The 16857-nt window shown below is 35.7% G+C and overlaps 1 long non-coding RNA gene across 1 annotated transcript in view; it reads left to right on the top strand.

Annotated features, from left to right (window-relative positions):
• The first annotated feature begins 427 nt into the window (after positions 1 to 427).
• The window catches only part of LOC129534449 (uncharacterized), a 177155-nt gene continuing 160725 nt past the window's right edge, over positions 428 to 16857 (top strand). Inside the window, exons 1-2 of the long non-coding RNA XR_008681064.1 lie at positions 428 to 628; positions 7797 to 7896. This is a non-coding gene — a long non-coding RNA (uncharacterized lncRNA). The remainder of the gene's footprint in view (positions 629 to 7796; positions 7897 to 16857) is intronic.

Below are 16857 nucleotides of genomic sequence, written 5' to 3'. Positions count from 1 at the left end.
GGGTTGTTGGGCATCGGATGCCAGCAACCACAGGAAGTTATAGGGCCAAGAGACAAAAGAAGGACATATTGTTTTTTGGAAGCTCAGTAGGAACTGATGTGGCTAAGGAAGGGCAGATTCATGGCAACTGTGGCTTTTTTTTTTTTTTTTTTTGAGACGGAGTCTTGCTCTGTGGCCCAGTGTCACAACCTCGGCTCACTGCAAGCTCCGCCTCCCAGGTTTATGCCGTGCTCCTTCCTCAGCCTCCCGAGTAGCTGGGACTACAGGCTCCTGCCACCACGCTCGGCTATTTTTTTCTATTTTTTAGTAGACACGGGGTTTCACCGTGTTAGCCAGGATGGTCGCAATGTCCTGACCTCGTGATCCGCCCGCCTCGGCCTCCCAAAATGCTGGGATTACAGGCGTGAGCCACCGCGCCCGGCCGTAACTGTGGCTTTAAAGAGACACAGCTTCTGCTGGAGAAGCTGCCCAACAGCAAAGAGGGATCAGGAAAAAAATCCACTATCTCTCCCCGTTCGTACCCTTTGATCTCCTGCCAGTGACCCTCATAGGCCAAAGCCAACTGAAAGCCCAGAAGGCAGAGAAACCATAGGATGCGGCCTGCATTAGTCAGCCTGCCAGAAAACAGGTCAGAGAAGGGAATGGAAGGTACTGGATCAGGAAGGTGGGGAACAAAAGGAGAACAATTACGCACAACTAATTAAAAATTACTTATGAGTAGATTTCTATGGCTGTGTAATAGTCCAATATAACCAGACCATCTATTACAACCACTACCTGTTGATTAAATGTTTAGATTGTATCCAATCTTTTCGCTTATAAACCACATTTCCAATGCATAGCTTTCTTCATTTCTACAATTTTCTTAGAGTACATTCTTAGAGGTCGAATTATTACATTAAAATGTACAAATATTCTTAGGCTGCTTAAAACTTGCTGATAATGTTTTTAAACTGTACATATTAGCCTTCCACCAGCAGTGTAAGAGTGTGCTTATTTTACTGAACATTTTTGAGCATTGCATATTCTCATAAAAAAATTTATTCCATGAGAATTTGTCCACAAAAACAAATTTACATATTTTTTAAAAGAATCCTTTAAAGATGCATCTCTCTAATTGTGTGACAAATCTTTTTCCATATGCCTTCCTAACCTAATTGTTTCAGCATTGTGAGGTAATAGTATGTTGTTGCTGTTGCTGCTGCTGCTGCTGTGCCAGCATCATTGATTTAATAATTCTGTCTCTCCAAATACTGATTTGGGTTGCTTCCTTTATCATTTGGTGCATTATTTCATACAATGATGTGTGTTTTCTGAGCTATCTGATTTATTTCATATTTCAGTCAATTTTTGTGCAATGTGGCAGAAACAGCAGCTCTCTGCTAAGCCATTCTGTGAAATATTTTGACGATGCGATGCAATAAAAGATAGGGTCTAGGCTCCCTAACATATTAGGAGACTCTCCATCTCCTTCTTTAGTTTTCAGCAGTTGGTGATCAACTTTAATGATAACAACAACACAAAACAAATGAAATGACAGCAGCATTCAACACCGTGTGCCAGGTATTGTGAAGAAGCTACTGCAACACCTCAGACCATAGCCACAGTGCCTCTCTTCTAAGTCATGAATGAATTTTGGGGAGGATTAAGTATTTTCCTTCAATAATTTGTTGATTCTATTTTCTAAATACTTAAATTTCTCCACTTCTTTCTACTCTCATTGCCACTGCACTATTCAGGCCATCATCTCTTTTGTTAGATTAATGCAGAATTTTCTGTTCTCATCTCGTTTGATCTTTCAGTAGCCTGTTGTTTAACTTATCTGTTTGTTTGTTTTTTTAATTTCAGTGACTATTTTTATTTCAGGAATCTCCATTTGGTTCTTTTTCAAATACATGAGTTTTTTCTCCCTCATAAAATCCTTATTCTTGATGGGTTCTCTTGCTTCCTTGAGCTCTCTGAATATTTTAAACCTACTTATTTTAAAAGGTCTTTTGAATCTCTTTGATCTCTGTTTCCTTAGTATGAAGTATCTCATTCTGGCTTTTGCTGTGCTTGTCTCCAGTGGGAGATTTTTCCCCAAAGACCTGGACATTCCTTGGATTTTGAAAATCCCTGTGTTGCAATTTCAATGTTACCAGGACCCTATTGGGTCACCAGTTTGCGACTATGTTTAATACTAACTTCTTGTTCAAGGTTTCGGAACCATATGGATATTGTGAAGTTGGGTTGCACCCTCATGCAAGATAAAGGCTTGGATCCTGTTTTGCTGAGAATTATTCTTTCTACTCATGGCCCAGGCAAGGTGTCTGTCTCTAAATCAGAGGTTGTAGCTTTTACAGTCTCCATGTGTATATAGTTTTAAAATCAGTTGAGTAAGTACCTTAGGAGAGCAATTGCTGGATTGTGTGATAAGACTGTTCATGTTTGTAAAATAATTTGTTTATCCATTCTTCTTTCCAGTAATTTGTTTATCCATCAATAAACAATTGGGTTGTTTACACTCTTTAGTTATTGTGAATAATACCACTAGGAACATACCCAGAGGTTGAACTGTTGGATCATATGTTAGTTCTATTTTTAATATTTTGAGGAACTTCCTTACTGTTTTTCATTTCTTTTTCTTTTCTTCTTCTTTTTTTTTTTTTTGTTTTGTTGTTGTTGTTGTTGAGACAGAGTCTCACTCCGTTGCCCAGGCTGGAGTGCAGTGGCACAGCTAACTGCTAACCTCCGCCTCCCGGGTTCAAGCAATTTCTTGCCTCAGCCTCCCGAGTAGCTGGGACTATAGGCATGCACCACCGTGCTTGGCTAATTTTTCTTTTTTTTATTTTTAGTAGCGATGAGGTTTCACCATGTTGGCCAGGCTGGACTCAAACTCCTGACCTCGTGATCCACCGCCTTGGCCTCCCAAAGTGCTGGGATTACAGGCCTGAGCCACCACACCCAGCAGGAACTTCCATATTGTTTTTCATAGTGGCTGCACCATTTTGCTTTTCTGCCAACTGTGCAGAAAGGTTCCAGTTTCTCTCCATCCTCACCAATTTTCTGGGAATTTATTTCATAACAACCATCCTAATGGGTATGTGTTTATATCTCACTGTGGCTTCAATTGGCATTTCTCTAATGATTGCTGATGTTAAATATCTTTTCATGCACTTATTGGTGAATTGGTCTTGTGTATGTCTTCTTTGGAGAAATGTCTATTCAAATCCTTTACCTATTTAAAAATATCCTTTTGGTTTTTTGTTGTTGAGTTGTAGAGAATCTTTGTGTATTCTAGATATCCTTTACCAAATATATGATTTGCAGATATTTTCTCCAATTTCTTGGATTGTATTTTGCTTCTGTATGGATATTTGTATCCCCCCAGAGTTCATTTATTTAGATCCTAACTCCCAAGCTGACAGTATTAAGAGCCAAGTCCTTTGAGAGATGATCTTTGTAAGATCTTACAGATCTTAAGGGCCCTCATAAATGCTATTTGTGCCGTTATATAAGAGAACGCAGAGAGCTATCTAGCCCTTCCCATCATGTGAGGACATAGCAAGAAGTCACCATCTATGAGGAGGAAGATCTTCACCAGACCCAAATTTGCTGGCACCTTGACCTTGGGCTTCCCAGCCTTCAGAACTGTAAGAAATAAATTTGTGTTGTTTATAAGCTACTCAGTTTCTGGTATTTTGTTATAGCAGCCTGAACAGACTGTGACATCTTTTCACTCTGCAATTTGGTTCTTTTAAGCTAAAAACATTTTTACATTTTTGTGAAGTCCAATTTATCAATTTTTTCCTTTCATGGATCATGCTTTTAGTGTCCAATTAAAAACTTACCGCTAAACCAAAGGTTATGTAGATTTTCTCCTGTTTTCTTCAAGGAGTGTTCCAGTTTGCATTTTACATTTACATTTATAATCTATTTTTAGTTAATTTTTGTAAAAAGTATAAGGCTTGCATCTGAATTTATTGTTTTGCATATGGGTGTTCAAATGTTTCAGCCATTTGTTGAAAAATACTATTCTTTCTCCATTCAGTTCCTTTTTTATCTTTGTCAAAAATTAATTTACTATATTTGTGTGGGTCTGTTTATGGACTCTCTGTTCCATTGATCTATGTGTCCATTCTTTAGGTAATACCATATCTTGATCATCATAGATTTTAGTAAATCTTGAGACAGTGAAGTGTGAACACTACAATTTTTTTGTGCTTCTTCAGTATTATATTAGCTGTTCTAGGTCTTTTGCCTTGCTATATAAACTTTTGAATCAATTTGTTAGTATTTACAAAATAGCTTGATGGAATTTTTATTGAGATTGCATTTAATCTATGTATTAAATTGGGAAGAATTGACATCTTAGCAATATTAAGTTTTCCAGTCCATGAACACAGACTATCTCTTTGTTTGGTCTCTATGCAAAGATGGAAAAATACTTGTCTAGCTCTAAGTTTTTCTTTTCCAGAAAGCTCAGTTCCAAGTCCTTTACCAGGCCTGGGCCTTATGGCCCAAAGTCTAATTCACACAGTGTATTAAAATCCATGTGTCTAAGGTATGTATAATGTCCTGCTCACTTCCTGAACCACAGCTTCTTTCAACAGACTAGATTTATTTGATTTGATTTAAGGTACTTTAGAGACTTTCTCTCTGGGTATTTAAAATGCTGTTCCTTCTCTCTGGGATCTCTGCTCTTTTCTCGATACTTATCTCTAAATCTGAGTTTAGATACCATAATCTCAGTGAGGCTTCATCTACTTCCTGACTAGGTTGAAATTTCCTACTTTTGCACTCCCTCCATTCTAGTGCTTATAAACCAGGCAGTAGAAACAAGTAATTTCAAATAAATACAAATCCTTTACTTCATTTACTAGTGTACTTTGTAAAAGGCACAGAAAATCACCAACAATCCTTCTTAAAATCCTTTTTAAATTTCCTTTTTCACCCTCTGTCAACACAAACTCTATTTTTTTTCATAGCCTCTTTTCACAGAAACATGAAAAAAAATTCCTTTGAGTCCCAGGGACTATTAGCTCTATAGCCAATATCTTCTGTTCCTAGTTTTCAGTATGTAATGAACTTATCTACCATTCCTTAATCTTTCTCCATTTCCTCCCCTGCCAATTTTCTGAATTCCCAGCGAAGAGCCAAAAAAACAAAATTCTGGAAAGATTCATTATGTTTGAAGGGTTAGAGAGGAGATCCTGTGTGGTCACAGCCACACTCTGCTTTTCAAGTCATGGCTCTATCTGCTTTCTTCATTTCCTATTTCTAGCACCCAGAAAAATTATCTGCAACAAAGCAAGCATTCAACAAATGAATAAATGTCTGCCTTTCTTTATTTATCACACTTAAATGTAGACATTTTCTCAAATATGTATTTCTTGGTTGAAGCTCTTATTCGGGATATTTTAGTTTTTATGCATTTAAACATAGGCACCTTTTTCTATTAAAAAATTAACAAAAATTAAGATTGGGTGTGGTGGTTCATGCCTATAATCCCAGCACTTTGAGAGGCTGAAGAGGGTGGATTGCTTGAGCCTGGGAGTTTGAGGCCAACATGGCGAAACACCATCTCTACAGAAAATACAAAAATTAGCTGATCATGGTGGCACATCCCTGTTGTCACAGCTACTCAGGAGGCAGAAGTGGGAGGATCACTTGAGCCCAGGATAGCTTGAGGCTGCTGTGAGCTGTGATTGCACTACTGCAATCCAGCCTCGGCAATAGAGTGAGACCCGGTCTCAGATAAATAAATAAATAAATAAAATAAAAATAATATAGTTCATGATGTTTTATATGCTTGTTTTCCCTGGTCCATTATTATCATATCTTGGACATCTTATTATGTCAACAAAACTAAATTACATAATTATTTTAATGACTGTATTTATTACATTTCTCATTTCCATTTAACCAATTCTTATTTTTTTATAAGATAGGTCATTTGTAATTTTTTACTATTAATTATAAACTATGCCCTAATTCATAATTAATATGTAATTATATGTAATTTTTTGCTATTAATTATAAACCATGCTATTTTGAATGACATTTTATATGCATCTTTGTACTTGTTTAAAAATTTCCTGAAGATAAATTCCTAGAAATTAAAATGTTCTCATAAAGCATAGATAAAGCATATGCAAAATTTAAATTATTATGCATTTTCCAGACTGTCCTCCAAAAAATTTATGTAAGTTTGCTCTCTCACTACCAGTACTTTGAATTTCCTTTTCTTCACACTCTTGACAACTGAAGGTATCCTCCAAAATGTCATCTTTGCCAATCTGATAAGGTGAAAAAAAGCTATCTTATTTTTAATTTTACTTGCATTTCTTTATGTGATTGTGAAATTAATATTTTTCATGCGCTTGTTAGCTATTTGTAATTTTAGTTTTCTTAATGCACTTTAATTTCTATTTGGTGTTCATCACTTTCTCACTAATTTTTAAGAATCTTAAAAAAATTATCATATTAACCTTTTCTCTTTCCTATATGCTAAATGATATAAACGTTTACTCATGTTCATTTTCCTTTAAATATTTTTTTTTCATTAAAATAGTAAGTGAGAAAGCTCAAGTAGCCACATGGAGAGGTCATGTGTAGGTATTGTGACTGGCAGACCTAGCTGACGTCCCAGCCCATAGCCAGCATCAACTGCAAGTCACATGAGTGAAAAGCCTTCAGATAATTCCAGCCCCTAGTCATTGCATTATTCTTAGGCACCACGTCTTCCCAGCTGAGACTTCAAACATAATGTAATAGAAAGAACCTGTTCCTATAGCATCCTACCTGAATTTCTGACTCATAGAAGATGTGAACATAACAAATGGTTGTTTTACGTCACTAAGTTTGAGGTGGCTTGTTACACAGCAACGATTAATGGAAAAACAGTCTTTCATATTTTCATCCACGTACAAATTTCAATGGTCATCATCTGCTACTATCCTTCTAAGGAACATGTCAGTCTGACATATACATTTCCTAGCCATTCCATTTTTAAAGAAACTACTCTCGCTCAAATACTCTTCACATAACAGTACAGCTCATTTTTCTGGGCCTTGAACAGCTGAAAAAATTAAGGAAAGAGTCACTTCTCTCAAACTGACTTAATTAGAATATTTACCTGGGTATTTGAAATAAGGATGATGAGAGCCTGAATTAATTGGCAGTGGAACAGAAAAGAGAAACATGGGGAAGGAAATTTCACTTATGAATAACAGAAGTTTTGAAAATTCTACAGTTGCCACATTTTTTTGTGTGTTCTAGATGTTTAAATTTTTCTTTGATTCAAAACATATGTATAATTAAAATGCTTATAGTCACTAGCTTAGGAGGCTTTCATTTTCTTGCTATAAATCATCCTTGACTTCACTCAGATGGTATACTTCAGTTGTTCAGAACTGATTTTACTCATATTGTTCTCCCTCTCTGGAATGCAAACTTCAATGCTCAAATCTTAGCTTCTTTTGGAAATATTCTTGAGTTTCCAAGGTGCAATTTATGATTTTATCTGTAGTGATTTACTTTGCACTCTACTCACACCTTTAGAACCAACTCTCCCACTGGATTTTAATCATTTGTGTACATTTTTTGTTCCCCCACTGGATTGAACACAAACAGAATGAGCAACACTCATTATCACATACAGTAGCACAGCATGAGAAATTCACCCTTATCACATGACCTTTTAAGTTGCATATGATTTGTATAATTCTACCAAAAATGATCAGTCCTAAGAGACAGTATGCATTTTAGTCTCAGAATAGATGGGAAATTAATATTTATTATGTTGTATGTTCCAGGTACTCTCAGAAACCACCTCTGGCCTGAAAAGGGACCGACTGAAACATATACCTATTTGAAGATCCCTGGCACACAGACACAGCAGAAGAAGCCCAAATGGTAGGATACTCATGACTGTGTCGTGGATGGTCCATGCTGAAACCAGATTAACCATTCCAAGAAAGGAGAGTAATTTACCTTCAATTACTTGATGGAATTGGTTATAATCCCAATAGCTAAATATTTATAAAATGTGTACCGCCATTTACTTTTTCCAGTAGCTACTATATAAATACCAATTGGATAATTTTTGAAGCACTGAGAGTTATAAAATGAAAGATGCTATAGTAATACCGAGAATTATTATCTCCTTGAAAAATAAAACAGGTAAGATATAGATTCATAAAATTTGCTGATGACAGATAGCTATCATCAGTCCTTCACAGGAATGAGAGAAAAAAATGAATCTTATGCAAATAAATGGACAGAGTTTATAAAATGAATAAAATGAAATGAAATACCTTAAAAAATGAATAGCTAAGTACTTAGGAAAAAAGAGAAGAATGTACTCAAATTAAATAACAAGGAAAATTATATTGCAGGGAACATAAAAATAAGCACAGTTCATAGTGAAGGTGAAATTAGAATATGCATAATGTGAAATAAAAAGAAAAATGTAATTTGGGTTAGATTTTCTAAGCAGGTAACTGAACTTTTCAGGTGACAATTCATTTCCATTCTGCAGTGAAATGACACAGCAGGAGGTATGACTTTTCTTTTTTCTTAGCATTTTTGCCATTTAGAAATGGAATATGTGAGGGGATTTATTCTATTTAAAACAAAAAATGGAACTTTAAACTTGGTATCATGAAGCTAGATTTGAAATATTAATAACCTGATTTACATTCTACCTCTCTGGAAAAATGTAAGCAACAGAATTTCCATGAAGCTCTAGGGGTTTGAAAGTAGCTTAGAATGCTAATAGGGCAGGGCACATTACTACAAAATATTTGAAGATTGTAAGCACCAAGATGGGAAGGAGAATGCTGTCTGATCCAAAAGAGAATAATGAAAAGAAATAGGAGGAAATTGAGCAAAGGAAACTTTATCCTACTACCCAAAAAATTGCTCAACAGTGACAGTGGAACAAAGCCCCAAGGAAGTGCTAAAAGCTTGATGACATGGAGAATTTGAACCAGTCTACATCTCTCTCTCTTTTTTCTTTTTTGAGACAGAGCCTTGCTCTGTTGCCCAGGCTGGAGTGCAGTGGTGCGATCTCAGCTCACAGCAATCTCCACCTCCCAGGTTTAAGCGACTCATGTGCTTCAGCCTCCTGAGTAGCTGGGATTACAGGCATGCACCATCACACCCGGCTAATTTTTGTATTTTTAGTAGAGATGGAGTTTCGCCATGTTGGTCAGGCTGGTCTTGAACTCCTGGCCTCAAGTGATCCACCCGCCTTGGCCTCCCTAAATTCTGGGATTACAAGCGTGAACCACTGCGTCCTGCCCCAGTCTACATCTCACTGAAAAAATCTTGTTTAACATCATTCAAAATACGCTGCCTAGGCTTGGTGGGAGAGGCAACATATAGCAAGCATTATTTTTCTCTCATTTGTAGCAGCCCTAGTTGATCAGGTTTACATATATTGTGTGCTTATCACTTCTGGATCTGGAAATTACAAATGTGCATGGAACATAGGAAAAAGCAAAGGAGACTCAATCATTTAAAAATTGTAGAGCTGGCCGGGTGCGGGTGGTTCACGCCTGTAATACGAGCACTTTGGGAGGCTGAGGTGGTCAGGTCACGAGGTCAAGATCATCCTGGCCAACATGGTGAAACCCCGTCTCTCCTAAAAACGGAAAAATTAGCTAAGTGTGATAGCGTGTGCTTGTAGTCCCAATTACTCAGGAGGCTGAGGCAGGAGAATCGCTTGAACCCGGGAGGCAAAGGTTGCAGTAAGCTGAGATCGCACCACTGCACTCCAGCCTGGGTGACAGAGCAAGACTCCGTCTCAATTAAAAAAACAAAACAAAACAAAACAAAAACAAAAGAAAAATTGTAGAGCTGAGAGAAACTAAAGAGTCAATATGCCCCAGCTTATTTATTTTACAAATTAAACCACCACCACCACCAAGGAAACAAACAAGCCCCAAACGTAATGACCAAGATTAAGTGATTAATTGAAGATCATATAATTAGCCTGTGGCAAAGCCAAAACTAGGACCCACATTTCCTGACACAAACAAAAAATCTAGTTCCCTTTCTATTCATATTCTCTTGGCCAATCAAGAGCTTTCATAACTGCTTAGTAACTGGATGCCAAGCGGCTTAGACCTCCTATCTTCCTGAATTTAATTTGTGTAATACAGCAAGTCTCCATAGCCTGAGCTTCTTAGCACAGATTGGAACAGGAGCCGAAAACTCAAATAGTATTGGGACAAGACTGGTAATAGAAATTATCAAAGCAGATAAATGTTTCCATATTAAATGAATAGAAATAATTCTCATTTTCCACGAAGTCATACGTACCCATCGTTTTCGTTTTTGACAAATAAACTTTGGGTATATTTAAGGGATACAATGTGATGATTTATGTATACATTGTGAAATGATTACCACAACCAACATAATTAACACATCCAACACCTCACATTACCATTTGTGTTGTGTGTGTGTTCATGTGTGGTGAAAACAGTTAAAGATCTATTCTCTTAGGAAATTTCAAGTCCGTAATAGAGTATTTTTAACTACAGTCAGCATACTATACATTACACCTTCAGAACTTATTCATCTTATCACTGAAAGTTTGTATACTTTGATTAACATCTATCCATCCCCCCACCTTGGCAACCACCATTCCACTTCCATGGATTCAAATTGTTTAGATACTACATATGTGGATTTATAAAGTATTTGTCTTTTTTGTGTGACTTATTTCATTAAGCACAATGTCCTCCAGGTTCATCGATGTTGTTTCAAATAGCAGGATTTCTTTCTTTTTTATGGCTAAATAATAGTCCATTATGTATATTTACCATATTTAAATAATCTATTCATCCATTGGCAGACACTTTGGTTGATTCCATATCTTGGCTTTTGTGAGTAATGTTGCAATGAACATGGGAGTGCAGATATCTCTTTGAGATACTGATTTTATTTCCTTTGGATGTGTATCCAGAAGTGAAATTTCTGGATCATATGGTAGTTCTATCTGATTTTTTGAGAAAACACCATACTGCTTTCCATAAGGGCTAAACCAGTTCACATTCCTTCTAACCATGTGCTAGGGTTCCCATACTCCTGCCAACACATTTCTTGTCTTTTTTGTAATAGCTATTCAAAGAGGTATGAGGTAATATATCATTGTGCTTTTGATTTGCATTTCCCTGATAATTAGTGATGTTGAGAACCTTTTCATATACCTGTTGACCACTTGTATTAATATATCTTCTTTGAAAAAAAAGTCTATTCCAATCCTTTGTCCATTTTTTAAAATATGGCTATTATTATTTTTTGCTATTAAGTTGTATAACTTTCTTATACATTTTTGTATCTTAACCCATTATCAGATACATGGTTTGTAAATATTGTCTCCCATTCCATTAGTTGCCTTTCATTTTTGTTGATTGCTACCTTTTCTGTGCTGGATCTTTTTATATAGTCCCACTGATTTATTTTTGCTTATTTACTTTTAGTTAGTTTTGTTTATTTTTACCTGTTTATTTTTTGTTGTTTGTGCTTTTGTGGTCATATTGAAAAAAATCCTTGCCAAGACCAATGTCAAGAAGCTTTTTTCCTATACAGATGCTCCTTGACTTATAATGGGACTATGTTCCAATAAATCTTATGATGATAAGTTGAAAATAGTGTACGTTGGAAATGCATTTAACACGTCACAAATTTGAAAAATCATGGTAAGTCATGGACCATCTGTATTTCCTCCTAGGAATTTTATGATTTCAGGTCTGAGATTTAAGTCTTTAATTCATTTTGAGTTAAATTTTGTGGATAGTATAAGATATGGGTCCCATTTCATTCTTTTGCATGTCAATATTCAGTTTTTCCAACACTGTTTATTGAAGAAACTGTCATTTCCCTATTATGTGTTCTTAGCACCCTTGTTTATTTCTGGGCTCTATATTCTGTTCCATTGGGCTATGTCTGTTGTTATGCCAATACCATGCTGTTTTGATTACTATAACTTGGTAATATAATTTGAAATCAGGAAATGTGATGGCTCTAGCTTTGTTCTTCTTTATCAAGATTGCTTTGGCTATTTGAGGTCTTTTGTGATTCCATATGAATTTTAGGACTGTTTTTTCTATTTCTGTGAAAAATGTCTTTGAAATTTTGATAAGACTGAATCTATAGACAGCTTTAGGTAGTGTGGACATCTTAATAATATTACTTCTAATCCATGAACATGAGTTTTCATTTACTTGTGTTTTCCTCAGTTTCTTTCATTAATGTCTTATAGTTTTGAGTGGATATACAGATCTTTTACTTCCTTGATTAAATTTATTCCTGACTATTTTATTCTTTCTGATGCTATTGTGAATGGGGTTGTTTTTCTAATTTACTTTTTGGAGAGTTCATTGTTAGTGTATAGGAACACAACCGATTTTTGTATGTTAATTTTGTACCCTACGTCTTTACTAAATTTGCTTATTAATTCTCACAGGTTTTTGTGGAGTCTTTCGGAATTTTTTATATAAAAGGTCATATCATTTGCAAATAACAGTTTTACATCTTTATTTCCCATTTGGATACATTTTATTTCTTTTTCTTGCTTAATCCCTCTGGCTGGAACTTCCAGTAATATATTTAATATTAATGGTAAGGGTGGGAACCACTGCACTGTTCCTAATCTTAGAGAGAAGGCTTTCAGCATTTCATCATTGAATATGATGTTAACTGTGGGTTTGTCATCTATGGACCTTATTATGTTGAAGCAGATTTCTTCTATATCTAATTTAAGAGTTTTTTTAAAAATCATGAATAAATATTGAATTTTGTCAAATGCTTTCCCTGCAACTATTGAAATAATATTTCATTATTATTATTAATAACAGAAATTATTTTTTATTCTGTTAATGTGGTATAGCAAATTTATTGATTTGCATTTATTGAACCATCCTTTCATCCCTGGGATAAATTCCTCTTGATTGTAATAAATGAATACTTTAAATGTGCTATGAATTCAATTTGTTAGGTTTTTTAGTTGAGGGTTTTTATATCTGTATTCATTTTCTTTTCTTGTGGTGTCCTTATGGGTTTTAGTATGAGGATAATGCTGGTTTTGTAAAATAAGTTTAGAAATGTTGACTCTTTTTCAATTTTTGGGAGTTTTGAGAAGCATTGGTATTAGTTATTCTTTAAAAGTTTGGTACAATTCACCCATGAAGTCATTTGGCTCTGGACTTTTCCTTGTTGGGGAGTTTTTGATTACTGATTCAATCTCATTACTTATTATTGGTCTGTTTGGACTTTCCATTTCTTCATAATTCAGTCTTGGTAGGTTGTGTTTGTCTAGTAATGTATCCATTTCTTCTAGGTTGTCTAATTTGTTAGTGTATAATTGTTCACGGTAGTCTCATGATCTTTTGTATTTCTGTGGTATCAGTTGCATTGTCTCCTCTTTCATTTATGGTTTTATTTATTTGAGTCTTCCTTATTTTATTTTATTTTTTTGGTTAACCTAGCTAAAGATTTGCCAGTTTTGTTTATCTTTTTAAGATGTCAACTCTTAGTTTTGTTGATTTTTTCAATTGTCTATTTTCTATTTCATTTATTTGTTCTCTAATTTGTATTACTTCATTTTTTCTACTAACTTTGTGCTTAGTGTTTTTCTTTTTTTAGGCTGTGTATTTGACATCTTTTTTTTTTTTTCCTTATTGAGATGGAATCTCACTCTGTGGCCCGGGCTGGAGTGTAGTGGCGCTATCTCAGCTCACTGCAACATCTGCCTCCCGGGTTCAAAATATTCTCCTGCCTCAGGTTCCCCAGCAGCTGGGATTACAGGCACCCACCACCAGGCCCGGCTAATTTTTGGATTTTTTAGTAGAGACAGGGTTTCACCATGTTGGCCAGGCTGGTCTCAAACTCCTGACCTCGGGTGATCCATCCACCTCGGCCTCCCGAAGTGCTGGAATTACAGGCATGACCCAGCAAGCCCAGCCTATATTTTCTTAATATGGGCATTTATTGCTATAAACTTCTCTCTTAGAACTGATTTTGCTGCATCTCATAAATTTTGGTATGTTGTGTTTTTATTATCATTTGTCTCAAAATACTTTTTGATTTCCTTTTTTCTTTGACCTGTCCTGTTGGTTGTTCAGGAGTGTAATTTCCACACATTTGTAAGTTTTCCAGTTTTCTTCCTATTTCTTGTTTCATGTGATTGTGGTCTTGAAAAAAAACTTAATATGATTTCAGACTTCTTAAATTGTTAGGACTTATTTCGTGGCCTAATATATGATTTATCCTGGAGAATGTTCCATGTGCATTCAAGAAGAATGTGTATTCTGCTGCTGTTGGATAGAATGTTCTGTATATGTCTGTTAGGTCCACTTGGTTATAGCATTATGTAAGTCTGTTGTTTCCTTATTGATTTTCTGTCTGGATGATCTATCCATTGTTGAAAAGAGGGAATTTAAGTCCCCTACTATTACAGTGTTACTGTCTATTTCTTCCTCCAGTTCTGTTGATATTTGCTTTCTATATTTAGGTGCTCCAATGTTGAATCTATATATATTTACAATTATTATATCCTCTTGATGAATTGAACCATTTATAATGTCTTTCTTTGTCTCTTATGAAAGATTTTGACTGAAAGTCTATTTTGTCCTATATAAGTATAGACATCTCCACTTTCTTTCAGTTATCACTTTTGTATTAGAGTTCTCCAGAGAAACATAATTAATAGAATATATATAGATAGATAGATTAGATATAGATATAGATAGATGGATAGATAGATAGATAGATAGATAGATAAGACTTATTATGGGAATTGATTCACGTGATTATGAGCACCAAAAAGTCCTAAAATGTGTTGTCTGCAAGCTGAAGAACCAGAAAAACTGGTGGTATAATTACTCTCAGTCTAAGGGTCTGAGAACCAGGGTATCTAATTATATAATTTTTAGTTAAAGGTGAAAGGTGTGAGAATAAGGGTAGGGGAATTGGGTGAGCCCTAGTATTAGTCTTGCACTCTTAAGGCCTGAAATCTGGGGTTTTGATGTCCAAAAGGAGGAGAATATGGACATATCATCTCCAGAAGAGAAAGCAAATTCACTCTTCCTCTACCTTGTGTTTCATCTGGGCCTTCAACGGCTTGGATGAGGCCTGCCCACATTGGTGAGGGTAACTCTTATTTACTCAGTCTACTGATTCAAATGATAATCTATTCTGAAAACACACTAGCAGATACACCCAGAAAAAAAAAGCTTTACCTGTGTTTTGTGCATCCCTTAACCCAGTCAAATTAACACATAAAATTAACCATCATAATCTGCACTATCTTTTTCCATCCCTTTACTTTAAGCCTAGGTGTGTTCTTAAAACTAAAATTAGGCTTTTGTAGGAAGCATATTGTTCAATCTTGATTTTTAAAAAATCTGTTTAGCCACCCTATGTCTTCTGTGTAGACAACTTAAACCATTTACATTTAAAGTGATTATTGATAAGTAAGAACTTACTTTGGCTATTTTGTTGTTTTCTATTTCATAGTTCTTTTTATCCTTTCTTCCTCCTATTTCTGTCTTCCTTTGTGATTTCTTGATTTTTTGTAGTGATATAATTTGGTTAATTTCTCTTTATATTTTTATTATTGTTTTAAACATGTCACCATCCTAATTGTCTTTTTTTTTTTTTTGAGACAGAGTCCTGTTCTGTTGTCCAGGCTGGAGTTCAGTGGCGAGATCTTGGCTCACTGCAACCTCCGCCTCCCAGGTTTAAGCGATTCTCATGCCTCAGCCTTCTAAGTAGCTGGGACTAAAGGTGTGCACCATCATGCCCACCTAATTTTTGTATTTTTTGCATGTTGGCCAGGCTAGTATCAAACTCATGACCTCAAGCAAGCCACCCACCTCAGCCTCCCAAAGTGCTGGGATTACAGATGTGAGCCACTATGCCTGGCCCTAATTATCTTTTGCTGTAATACCTTTTACTAGATTCATTTAATTATTCAGTAAACATTTAAGGCAGAAGCAAGGTTAATATGTTTGAGTAACTGTGGAAGGCCAATGTGGCTAGAATAGAGTGAGCAAAGCAGAGTGATTGGACATGACATACAAGAGAATGGCAGGCCCTAGATCATGTTTAGACCTAGTGAATAGTAAGGATTTTTATTTTATTTTATTATGTACATTACAGATGAGGTGATTAACTGTCTCAGTTTACTTGGGACCAATAATGTTCCTAGAACATGGAAGTTTTCACATTAAAGTTAGGAAAGGGCCAGGCGCAGTGAGTCAAGTTGGTCACCCTAGTGATGGGAAACCATCTGATGATTTTAATCACAGTACATAACATGACTTGTTTTAACATTTATGAAGATCACAATGACAGAGAATTGACTAGAAATTTGGGAGTAAGAAAGGGAGGCTTGTTAGGTAATTATTGCGGTAGTCTTAGTGAACAATGACGGTAGTCTTTACTAGAGTTTTTGTGAAGGCCCATAGTGAGCTGTGGTCAGATTTAGACAACTATCTTGAAGAAAGTGTCAGTAGACTTGTCGAGAGACTATACATCAAGAGTGATGAAAGGAGAAGAGTCATGAAATAGTAACTGGATGAATTACGGTTCTTTTCAGTGAGGTGGGGAAAGCTGGAGTAAAAGCAAGACTGAAGAAGAAAATCAAGAGTTTAGGTTCAGATATGTATGTTTGAGAGCCCAATTTGTATTCAAGTGGTGATATGTAATTGGCATGTTCATATGAGTGCAGAGTTCAGAATATTTGAGGGTACAGAATTCTGAGAGTAATCAGTACATGGAGAAATGTTTAAAGCCTAGTGCATGTGTATGGTCAGAGTATGGTAAGAGATGTGACAAGTACGATAACATGCATAAAATATG

Source organism: Gorilla gorilla, chromosome 5 (assembly GCF_029281585.2).
Source record: "Gorilla gorilla gorilla isolate KB3781 chromosome 5, NHGRI_mGorGor1-v2.1_pri, whole genome shotgun sequence".
In the NCBI taxonomy this organism is placed as follows: Eukaryota; Metazoa; Chordata; class Mammalia; order Primates; family Hominidae; genus Gorilla; species Gorilla gorilla.
The sequence above is the reverse complement of the archived record's forward strand: the minus strand, read 5'-3'. Positions and strand labels throughout refer to the sequence as shown.